This window comes from Hippoglossus hippoglossus, chromosome 13 (genome assembly GCF_009819705.1).
Source record: "Hippoglossus hippoglossus isolate fHipHip1 chromosome 13, fHipHip1.pri, whole genome shotgun sequence".
NCBI lineage: Eukaryota > Metazoa > Chordata > Actinopteri > Pleuronectiformes > Pleuronectidae > Hippoglossus > Hippoglossus hippoglossus.
The window spans coordinates 21,621,953-21,634,819 of record NC_047163.1 but is presented as its reverse complement, the minus strand read 5'-3'; positions in this window follow the sequence as shown (position 1 = coordinate 21,634,819).

Sequence of the window (12,867 nt, the reverse complement as noted above, 5' to 3'; positions counted from 1 at the left end):
TTTTTGTATTTCGTCCAAAAATATGAGAAAAAAAAATGAAAAAAAGTCATACTTTGGTATGACCTCCAAAATAGGTTAAAAAACGTCAAAAGGTGCCTAGAAAGCACCTAAAAACACAGTTTTGTATTTCGTCCAAAATATGAGAAAAAAAAATGAAAAAAAGTCATATTTTGGTATGACGTCAAAAATAGGTTAAAAACGTCAAAAAGTGGCTATAAAGCACCTAAAAACACAGTTTTGTATTTCGTCCAAAATATGAGAAATAAAAATGAAAAAAAGTCATACTTTGGTATGACGTCCAAAATAGGTTAAAAACGTCAAAAAAGTGCCTAGAAAGCACCTAAAACACAGTTTTGTATTTCGTCCAAAATATGAGAAAAAAAAATGAAAAAAAGTCATATTTTGGTATGACCTCCAAAATAGGTTAAAAACGTCAAAAAGTGCCTAGAAAGCACCTAAAAAACACAGTTTTGTATTTCGTCCAAAATATGAGAAAAAAAAATGAAAAAAAGAAATATTTTGTATGACCTCCAAATAGGTTAAAAACGTCAAAAAGTGCTAGAAAGCACTAAAAACACAGTTTGTATTTCGTCCAAAATATGAGAAAAAAAATGAAAAAAAAGTCATATCTTTGGTATGACCTCCAAAATAGGTTAAAAACGTCAAAAGTGGCTAGAAAGGCACCTAAAAACACAGTTTTGTATTTCGTCCAAATATGAGAAAAAAAATGAAAAAAAGTCATATTTTGGTATGACCTCCAAAATAGGTTAAAAACGTCAAAAAGTGCCTAGAAAGCACCTAAAAACACAGTTTTGTATTTCGTCCAAAATATGAGAAAAAGTCATACTTTGGTATGACCTCCAAAATAGGTTAAAAACGTCAAAAAGTGCCTAGAAAGCACCTAAAAACACAGTTTTGTATTTCGTCCAAAATATGAGAAATAAAATGAAAAAAAGTCATACTTTGGTATGACCTCCAAAATAGGTTAAAAACGTCAAAAAGTGGCTAGAAAGCACCTAAAAACACAGTTTTGTATTTCGTCCAAAATATGAGAAATAGGTTAAAAACGTCAAAAAGTGGCTAGAAAGCACCTAAAAACACAGTTTTGTATTTCGTCCAAAATATGACAAAAAAATGAAAAAAAGTCATACTTTGGTATGACGTCCAAAATAGGTTAAAAACGTCAAAAAGTGGCTAGAAAGGACCTAAAAACACAGTTTTGTATTTCGTCCAAAATATGAGAAATAAAAATGAAAAAGTCATACTTTGGTATGACCTCCAAAATAGGTTAAAAACGTCAAAAAGTGCCTAGAAAGCACCTAAAAACACAGTTTTGTATTTCGTCCAAAATATGAGAAATAAAATGAAAAAAAGTCATACTTTGGTATGACCTCCAAAATAGGTTAAAAACGTCAAAAGTGGCTAGAAAGCACCTAAAAACACAGTTTTGTATTTCGTCCAAAATATGAGAAATAAAAATGAAAAAAAGTCATACTTTGGTATGACCTCCAAAATAGGTTAAAAACGTCAAAAAGTGGCTAGAAAGCACCTAAAAACACAGTTTTGTATTTCGTCCAAAATATGAGAAATAGGTTAAAAACGTCAAAAAGTGGCTAGAAAGCACCTAAAAACACAGTTTTGTATTTCGTCCAAAATATGAGAAATAAAAATGAAAAAAAGTCATACTTCGGTATGACGTCCAAAACAGGTTAAAAACGTCAAAAAGTGGCTAGAAAGCACCTAAAAACACAGTTTTGTATTTCGTCCAAAATATGAGGAAAAAAATGAAAAAAGGTCATACTTTGGTATGACCTCCAAAATAGGTTAAAAACGTCAAAAAGTGGCTAGAAAGCACCTAAAAACACAGTTTTGTATTTCGTCCAAAATATGAGAAATAGGTTAAAAACGTCAAAAAGTGTCTAGAAAGCACCTAAAAACACAGTTTTGTATTTCGTCCAAAATAGGTTAAAAACGTCAAAAAGTGGCTAGAAAGCACCTAAAAACACAGTTTTGTATTTCGTCCAAAATATGAGGAAAAAAATGAAAAAAGGTCATACTTTGGTATGACCTCCAAAATAGGTTAAAAACGTCAAAAAGTGGCTAGAAAGCACCTAAAAACACAGTTTTGTATTTCGTCCAAAATATGAGAAATAGGTCAAAAACGTCAAAAAGTGGCTAGAAAGCACCTAAAAACACAGTTTTGTATTTCGTCCAAAATATGAGGAAAAAAATGAAAAAAAGTCATACTTTGGTATGACCTCCAAAATAGGTTAAAAGCGTCAAAAAGTGCCTAGAAAGCACCTAAAAACACAGTTTTGTATTTCGTCCAAAATATGAGAAATAAAAATGAAAAAAAGTCATACTTTGGTATGACGTCCAAAATAGGTTAAAAACGTCAAAAGTGGCTAGAAAGGACCTAAAAACACAGTTTTGTATTTCGTCCAAAATATGAGAAATAAAAATGAAAAAAAGTCATACTTTGGTATGACCTCCAAAATAGGTTAAAAACGTCAAAAAGTGGCTAGAAAGCACCTAAAAACACAGTTTTGTATTTCGTCCAAAATATGAGAAATAAAAAAGAAAAAAAGTCATACTTTGGTATGACCTCCAAAATAGGTTAAAAACGTCAAAAAGTGGCTAGAAAGCACCTAAAAACACAGTTTTGTATTTCGTCCAAAATATGAGAAATAGGTTAAAAACGTCAAAAAGTGGCTAGAAAGCACCTAAAACACAGTTTTGTATTTCGTCCAAAATATGAGAAATAGGTTAAAAACGTCAAAAAGTGGCTAGAAAGCACCTAAAAACACAGTTTTGTATTTCGTCCAAAATATGAGAAATAAAAATGAAAAAAGTCATACTTTGTTATGACGTCCAAAATAGGTTAAAAACGTCAAAAAGTGGCTAGAAAGCACCTAAAAAACAGTTTTGTATTTCGTCCAAAATATGAGAAATAAAAATGAAAAAAAGTCATACTTTGGTATGACCTCCAAAATAGGTTAAAAACGTCAAAACGTGGCTAGAAAGCACCTAAAAACACAGTTTTGTATTTCGTCCAAAATATGAGAAATAAAAATGAAAAAAAGTAATACTTTGGTATGACGTCCAAAATAGGTTAAAAACGTCAAAATGTGGCTAGAAAGCACCTAAAAACACAGTTCTGTATTTCGTCCAAAATATGAGAAAAAAAAATGAAAAAAAGTCATACTTTGTTATGACGTCCAAAATAGGTTAAAAACGTCAAAAAGTGGCTAGAAAGGACCTAAAAACACAGTTTTGTATTTCGTCCAAAATATGAGAAAAAAAAATGAAAAAAAGTCATACTTTGGTATGACGTCCAAAATAGGTTAAAAACGTCAAAAAGTGGCTAGAAAGCACCTAAAAACACAGTTTTGTATTTCGTCCAAAATATGAGAAATAAAAATGAAAAAAAGTCATACTTTGGTATGACCTCCAAAATAGGTTAAAAACGTCAAAAAGTGTCTAGAAAGCACCTAAAAACACAGTTTTGTATTTCGTCCAAAATATGAGAAAAAAAAATGAAAAAAAGTCATACTTTGGTATGACGTCCAAAACAGGTTAAAAACGTCAAAAAGTGGCTAGAAAGCACCTAAAAACACAGTTTTGTATTTCGTCCAAAATATGAGAAATAAAAATGAAAAAAAGTCATACTTTGTTATGACGTCCAAAATAGGTTAAAAACGTCAAAAAGTGGCTAGAAAGCACCTAAAAACACAGTTTTGTATTTCGTCCAAAATATGAGAAAAAAAATGAAAAAAAGTCATACTTTGGTATGACGTCCAAAATAGGTTAAAAACGTCAAAAAGTGGCTAGAAAGCACCTAAAAACACAGTTTTGTATTTCGTCCAAAATATGAGAAAAAAAGTCATACTTTGGTATGACGTCCAAAACAGGTTAAAAACGTCAAAAAGTGGCTAGAAAGCACCTAAAAACACAGTTTTGTATTTCGTCCAAAATATGAGAAATAGGTTAAAAACGTCAAAAAGTGGCTAGAAAGCACCTAAAAACACAGTTTTGTATTTCGTCCAAAATATGAGAAATAAAAATGAAAAAAAGTCATACTTTGGTATGACGTCCAAAATAGGTTAAAAACGTCAAAAAGTGCCTAGAAAGCACCTAAAAACACAGTTTTGTATTTCGTCCAAAATATGAGAAAAAAATGAAAAAAAGTCATATTTTGGTATGACGTCCAAAAAAGGTTAAAAACGTCAAAAAGTGGCTAGAAAGCACCTAAAAACACAGTTTTGTATTTCGTCCAAAATATGAGAAATAAAAATGAAAAAAAGTCATACTTTGGTATGACCTCCAAATAGGTTAAAAACGTCAAAAAGTGCCTAGAAAGCACCTAAAAACACAGTTTTGTATTTCGTCCAAAATATGAGAAATAAAAATGAAAAAAAGTCATACTTTGGTATGACCTCCAAAATAGGTTAAAAACGTCAAAAAGTGCCTAGAAAGCACCTAAAAACACAGTTTTGTATTTCGTCCAAAATATGAGAAATAAAAATGAAAAAAAGTCATACTTTTGTATGACGTCCAAAATAGGTTAAAAACGTCAAAAAGTGGCTAGAAAGGACCTAAAAACACAGTTTTGTATTTCGTCCAAAATATGAGAAATAAAAATGAAAAAAAGTCATACTTTTGTATGACGTCCAAAATAGGTTAAAAACGTCAAAAAGTGCCTAGAAAGCACCTAAAAACACAGTTTTGTATTTCGTCCAAAATATGAGAAATAAAAATGAAAAAAAAGTCATACTTTGGTATGACCTCCAAAATAGGTTAAAAACGTCAAAAAGTGGCTAGAAAGCACCTAAAAACACAGTTTTGTATTTCGTCCAAAATATGAGAAATAAGTCAAAAACGTCAAAAAGTGGCTAGAAAGCACCTAAAAACACAGTTTTGTATTTCGTCCAAAATATGAGAAAAAAAAATGAAAAAAAGTCATATTTTAGTATGACGTCCAAAATAGGTTAAAAACGTCAAAAAGTGGCTAGAAAGCACCTAAAAACAGCTAGCGGCTGATCAGCGTGGTGTCTTGTCATGTGAAGACGGAGGTTGGTCGTGTTGCTGCAGTATTTTACTTTGTTTCTGCATAGCTTGCATATTGCATGACTCATGTCCAATTCCCGACTTCCTGGTGTCTGCAAAAATCCGAAATGCTCCCATATCTTTGCCTTGAGTTTTACCGGCGGTGGAAACAGTTTTTTACTGTTTCCTTCCATGTTTGTTCTGGGTTGAGAGACGTGTGCTGTTTTTGCCTAAGCTGCCACCTATTGGCTTCATTGTGCACTGCACCATAGGTGATGTTTTGTTTTCAAAACAGCAATCACAGCATTTGATGCCGTATCGATACAGTAGCATCTGCATCGATGCGTGCATCAGCAAGGAGGACGTCACGATATATTGCCATATCGATTTTTTGAGCACAGCCCTAGTGTGTTCTCTTCCGTGATCCCTGTCCAGGTCCTGTTTTTCGCAGATGCCAGTGTTCTGACCCTTGTGGTGAATTTTCCACCTCAGTCCACAAGGGGAAACAAAAAGTTGGGGGGCATGTGTGGGGTTCCAGGCGATAGAAAGGGAGGTCTTCACCATAGGCCCCATGGATCTAGCTTCGTATCCCACCCCTATGGCCAGTGTGATGTGAGGTGCTGCCTCGTCCTCTAGTGCATACCAAAGAGTTTGTTCTTCTGAAAGCTCGCAATGAGCAGTGACTCCCTCCGGTCCGACATAGATGTCAGTGACTTGTATGGTTTCAGTGTCACCCTCCTTTTCTTCCTCCCATCCATCCTCATATGTCTCATCCATCTGTCGCAGGTAGTTGTATGTGCAGTGTAAGGGGTCTGGGGGTGGGCGGTAAGGGTGTAGGGTCATGAGCCATGGCTTCCATTCCATGAAACACCGATGAATTTCGGGTGTGTCGATTTGAGGTGAGAGGAGTCTTGTCCAAAAAACTGGTGGTCGGGACATCCGGGGTGTATGAGGGGGCCATGTACAGGATTCTGTGACGGAGGGGGTCTGTTGTTTCCTCTCCTGGAATGTGAAGTCGGAGCCCGTCTTTAGTGCAGTAGATGGTGATTCCAAATTTGGAGAGAAGATCTCTTGCCAAGAGGTTGACTGGACAAGATGGGGAGTGGAGGAACTGATGTTGGGTTTCTTGGTTTTTCATCTGTACCGTCAGTGGAAGGGTATATGACTGTGACTGTTTCTTTCCTGAAAAGCCAATGACAGTGAGGGATTTGTTCGAAAGTGGGTATTGGTCTGTATTTATAGATGATACTGTTGCTCCCGTGTCGACCATGAAGGGGATGGGCTCTCCATTGATGTTACAGGTCACTATGGGGTCAAAATCGGGGGGCACGACGTGACCTGCTGTGGACACTGGGCAACTTCATTGGTCATATTCGTAGCCGTATTCCCAGGCAGAAGATGGCATCTGGTGTGGTTGCGGGGGCATGCCTCTTCCTCTGCCTCGTCCTGGGGGGCCTCCGTGCTGGGGGCCTTGTCCTCTGTAGGGGACTGGTGTTCCTCTTTGTCCCCCATGAGGGCAGTCTCGGAACCAGTGGTCAGGCTGGCCGCATATGAAGCATCCGGTATTGGGGTTTCTTCTGTTTTGACCTCTGTACTGACCACGGCCGCACCCTCGTCTTGGTCGGAACGGAGGGGGACCCCGTCCCCACTGATCGTAGCTGGGAGGTGGGGGCTGCAGGGCGACCGGGGGTTGATTGACTCTTTTGGTTTTCATAGCCTGTGCTACTGCCTCTGCTATTTCCAAATGTAATCCTGACACGGCCGCCATTTGTTTAAGGGGCTTGTTTTTCTTGTTGCTGTTGACGTCATGCCTCTTCTCTGCCAGTTGGGCCTTTAGTAGCTGTCTGGCGAGAGCCTTGTCCTCGTCGGCCTCAGTTTTTTCCTGTCGCCGATATTTGGTGAGATTATGTGCCACGGTGCGTCTCCAGTCTGGTTCGGTCTGGGTGTCCAGGTTAAGGACGTCTTCTAGGTTTTCTTGGACTGTTTCAGGAAGCCCACTCACCACCTGGTGGCACCAGAGAATAAGGGTGGTGTCTGATGCGTCGTGTCTGGTCCCCATTGCTTCCATCCAGAGTTTGCTGGCCCTGTCCAGGTAGGTGTTCAAATCTTCCCCTTCTCTTAGGGTGATGGAGCCTAAAGCCCGTGGGTCTAACTGTACAGGGTAAAGGGCCCTCATGGCATCCTGCACAGGTCGTCAGGGGGCTTCGGTCGGGGGAGTCTGTCAACCCTGCTGCAGTCATTATTTCCTCACTCGTCAGTGCAGGCCGCCCCTTCCTCCAGGTTCACACCCTAATCCCAGATTAGGTTGCACAGATGCAATCTATTGCATGAATCGTCTGTCTTTTCTCCAATATGAATTAGTTTTAAGGGTTCGTGCGTCACAGACTTTAAGTGTGGCGCCCGTCCCGCTCAGGTCCCAGACCTCACTTTTTACCTTGTTTCTGTTGTGCTAAGACAGGGTCCCAGAACCCTCACAGGGTCCCAGACTTTCTGGTCAAAACTTCTCTTCAGGATCACGTCGGGGTCACCAATTTTTGTCGTGTTCTTTTGTCCCGAGGTATGAGAAGAGCCGGTCTCGGTTTGGTTCAACAAGTATTTATTTAGAAGCAATGAAAAGCTATGGGCACTCAACGCACAGCCCCGGCCGTCTAATAGCACGGGGTAGTCTAGAGTCGCACCAAACGGACGGCGGGTGCAATATTTATAATGAGGGGGAGTCACCGTGGTTTAGACCTTGGCTATTCCTTGCTGGTGCGCAGGCGTGGTCCCCAGCCTATTGGCACTGGAATCCGCAAATGATGAGGAGCTGCTCCCAGGTTCGCCCCTCCTTTGACAGTAGCTGGGAAAATCTTCACATTCTGACAGTGTTTGGTTTCATGTTTTACAGACAGGCCTTCAGCTGAAGCCTTGTGGGTCTTCAGTATTTTTGCAGATATGGTGTTGTTGTTCATTGGAGTGAGAAACCTTTGCGTTCCTGCGTTATCGGCTGTATGTTCTGTGTGCGTAAGCATGCGCATTTTCTAGACAAAACAATGCCTTTCCTATCTGTCCTTCAGAACCTAGTGGCAGCTGCTTGAATTCTTTCTAAGGGTAGGTCACAGTTTCTTAATGAGCACAGTGCATTCATGTATGTGTGATGTTGAAAAAAGCTAATGGAGTTTAGGCTGTAATATAGTAAGTTAGGTATGAGAACAAGTTAAAGTACAGTGTATTGTATGCCACAGATGTACAGTCTCCACAACAGGCATTATCAGGCAGGTGCGAGACTGAATTGCGATGTGACGCACATACACACACTAACCAACTTCAAGATTAAAACCAGCCAGCAACGGCTACTAAAAGTCACTATGTGAAGGCCACACATTCTCCACATATTCAGTCCAAACTGCCCCTGCCCCCACCCCTGTCTAACATACTGCATTTGTTTAGAGTTCAGTTTCATTGCCATCTTCCGGGCACACACACAAAGAAAAACATAGATTTTAGTCTTAACACTACTCTCTTCATCGATCTCTTCTTTCCTGAATAAATCCCTATAAAATTCTTCTACCCCTCAGCTATCCCTACAAAATCTGTGATCTTCTCTCCATCCTTCCCCTCCACTTGTTCTAAATAATTCCTATTCTGCTTCATCTTTTTATAATCTTAAAAAAAGCCTGTGCATTTCTCTCCCTCGATTGCATATCTCGCCCTGCTTCTAACTATTCCTCCCTCGCACTTTTTCTGTTCCATCTCCTTCAATTTGTCTTTAATCCTGATATACTCCTCTAAATCATAGCTTGCGCCATCATTGTCAGTTTCTCTGTTCCCTCCACCTCCACTTCCACCGTCAGCTCCTTATTGTACTGCGCTGTTCTCTCCCCTCGTTGCTCCATACACCTATTTTTCCTCCGTGGCTCGTTTCACCAGCGGTGGAATTGTTTGGTCCGCGTGCCCTCTCACTGTCATTTTCCTGTCGGTTTTCTTTCTCTTGTTGTCCGTCCTTTACTTCAGTTCTTTCATCTCCTCCTCTTGCTCTGTCCATGTTTGTTTTTACAGCTGTCTGCTCCTTCGCGTTTGTTGCCATGCTGTCCATCTTTCGAACTTTCCCCCAAACAGCAAAAGCTGTTGGGGGATTGTTGAAAATAATAAACTCTACTTTTTTAACAAACAAAAAACTATCAATACATTGATGTAGAAACTTATTTTACTTGTGAAATAGACACTTAAGTTTTGCTTTTTTCACTGCTCTTGCCATCTCATTCTGATGACCTCAGTGGGCGTGTTCAGGGTGATATGGCTGTAAGCGAATGATTCCACCCACAATACCTTGTTTATACATGTCAATAAATCAGGGGAAATGTTCAGGAAAACAAAATGAAGGTGCAATTTTATCATAATATTGTGTGACAACCCTGGAGTTGTCCTGCTGTGGTGTTGTGCTTGTGTGTGTTTCAGGTTCCTGTAGGCGGAGTCAGACCTTAGTAATCAGCAGTGATATGGCACACCTGTGCTGACCAGTATTTAAGAGGGCTGTACACTGGGCTCTCTCCTTCACCAGGTCTACCACCACATGGACATGGCAGCGGCAGCATGGCGGTTGTGTGATTCTTATTTTTATACACACACACACACACCCACACACTACAGACAGAACTGATTACCATGTTTACTGTAAGTTAGTTTTCTTTGTAAATAAATACTTCAACTGCTGCAATTTGTCACCTTCCTCCTTTCTTGTTACACAACAAGAGCCGATGTGTTACAAGTGGGGGCTCGTCCGGGATCCAGATCCAGGTTTGTTTCTCTCTTTTGTACTGAGAAAGTTATAGGCCTCTAGTAGGTTATTTTTCCCCTGGAATAGTAGTGTTAGTTGTTGCCTGTGTGTGTGTCCAGGTTGTGTGATAACTTTAGGGTGTGAATGTAGTACGTTTAGCTTACATCTGTGGTACTAATTGCATTAATTATCAGGCACTAATTAGGAGGAAGTTTGGCTATCAGGTGTTAAAACACTACAGTGGTTTTGAAGTGAGGGTCCTCAGTTGGACAAAAGCCAAAGAATTTCAGACATAGCAGAGGCTGGTTTTATTTAAACAGTTTGTTCCTGGTGTGAGGCCATAAAGGGATTTACCTTTGCAGTTACCTTTCCTGGTAGGAATAAGCAACAGTATCTCTCTCGGGGGGGCCTGTTGGTTTGTTGTTTTTGTTTGTTATTTTTGGTGCATAAACATGATTTGACTTTGTGTCTTGGGTACACGTCCATGTCCGTCTGGTGAGTAACAGCATAGCTGGGGCTTTACCTGGTCATTGGTTTTGTGTTTAAAACACCTATCATGAAATACATGAAGAGAATGTAGTTAGCATTGGTTAGGCAGATAGGGGAGAGGTATTCCAAAGGTGAATTTAAAAAAAAAGGTTTTATTAAATAAATAAAGTTACACCAGGTTTTAAACTGTTCAGTAAGCCTGGCCTTAACTGGAGGGCAGTGATTTAGTAACTTGGGATTGGATTGGCTTTGTCTTCACCAGTTCATTATCTGGGTTTGTTCTTTTGAAAAGATGGCTACCATGGAGGATTTTGTGCAGTGTCCAAGTGTGGAGGTGCTAGGAAAATGTACCAAGGAGCAGTTGCTAAAAATTACAGAGCATTATGAAATGGAGCTTCTTAAGAGGGTTCGTAAGGAAGTAATGCACTCCATTTTAAGGGCCCAGTTAGGACATATCGGTGTTTTGCCAGTGTTTTACCCTTCTGTCTGTTCCAGAGATGAGGTTGTAACTGATGAGGAAGTAGCTGCCAGACCAAGGTTAAAGGGTAGTACAATTTTTTTCTTTCTGACTTTGGTGACCTAACATTTGAACAGAAGAAAGAAATTATGTTGCTACATCACCAATAGGAGAGTGAAGCACGTGCCCATGAAGAGCGGGTTCGTGCCAGGGAGCAAGAATGGGAGTTTGAATGGTTAAAGGTAACTACTAAGCTGCGTGAGGCTGAACTACAGCATGAGAGGTACAGGTTGGATCTGATTAAAGAGGGTAAGTTTTCTCCAGTTTCTCCAACAGTGTCCACAGATACTTTTGATGTAGTTTATAATTTAAGGTTACTACCAAAATTTAGTGAGAAGGATGTGGATACTTTCTTTAGTCTTTTTGAGTGAGTTGTGTGCTGTATAGGGGAATGGGTATGCAACTGTTTTCTGCTCCTTTGCATCGTTTTTGGTTGTCTTGCTCTTTAGTGAAGGGGGAGGTGTCCATGGGAGTCCGGCCATCATTACCTGTTCCAGTAGTGGCGATCATCCTAGGGAATGATCTGGCTGGCAACAGAGTATGGCCTGATCTGCTTCCTTCACTGGTAGCTTGTTCTACACCAGTAGTGAGGGAACTTGCTGACCCTGAGGTATTTCCAGCCTGTGCAGTAACCTGAGCACAGACTGGTAAAGAGAAAAAAAATTTAAGTTATTTCTGAGGATGTTGTGTCGCTGCCTGTTGTTCCTTTGTCTGTCTCTCGTAGTGATTTGATAAACCAGCAGCAAGAGGATCCTTTTCTATGGGAGCTTCTCTCTCAGGTGCGCCCTGTAACAGCAAAGGTGGGTAATTTTACCCAAAGGTTAAATTCCAGTGGTCAGATCGATGTCAGAAAGCCTTTAAAGGGGACATAGCATGCAAATTCCACTTTGTTAGTGCTTCTACACGTTAATGTGGGTATCTGGCATGTCTACCAACCCAAAAACTCTGGGGAAAAAAACCCTCGCGCATTTTGTTATGGTTCCTCTAAGTCAGAAACGTCATGCTTGAGTGACTCGATTGAGCTTCCTGGGTTTTGTGTCATAACAAGGCACTGGAAGTCTCCCTACATGGCCTTGGCCCACCCCCCACCTCACATTTAATTATGTGATTGGGAAAATTAAAACTCCAGGACAACAGAAGGGGAATACAAAGTATGGGATGCATATTTGATAATTTATATCGTATAAATTATGTAATTTATATCGTTTAAAATCATGGGGGGAGGGGGGAGCTGGCTCATTAGCATTTAAAGGAACAGGCACTCAAAACAGGTCACTCTGTGGAGGGCTGTTTTATACAGGGTAAAAAGGGTGCTGTTTTAAATGATCCTTGTGGTATTTTGACCAAAGTATGTTACAGACATTTCATTAAGACCCCAAGGAACCATATCAACTTGTGGTAAAATGGGCATGCTATGTCCCCTTTAATGATGTGAATGATGTTTTACCCTGTTAAACGTTTTTTTTGTAGTACTTTTTCTTACTCTTGTTGAGGGTTAAGGGCAGAGGATGTCACACCTTGTTAAAGCCCTATGAGACAAATTGTGATTTGTGAATATGGGCTATACAAATACAATTTGATTGATTGAAATTTTTGCTAACTTGTGCTCCTCTGCTTGCAGCTCCACAGTTGGAGAAGCTGTGTTGTTGGCCGGTGGATTAGGTATCGGTAGATAGGTACTTTAACATCCTGGTAAGCAATTCAAATTTATTGAGTAGTTGTTGATCAGTAGTGTGAAATTTGTGAACATGTTGCATTTTGATTTAAACATACCTATAGTTGATACTTCACCAGTGGCACGGTCCTTTGCACTCCACCTATAGGACCCTGTTCTTATGGAGGGGGTGTGACAACCCTGGAGTTGTCCTGCTGTGGTGTTGTGCTTGTGTGTGTTTCAGGAGTCAGACCTTAGTAATCAGCAGTGATATGGCACACCTGTGCTGACCAGTATTTAAGAGGGCTGTACACTGGGCTCTCCCCTCTGTCTGCTCTCTCCTTCACCAGGTCTACCACCACATGGACATGGCAGCATGGCGGTTGTGTGATTCTTATTTTTATA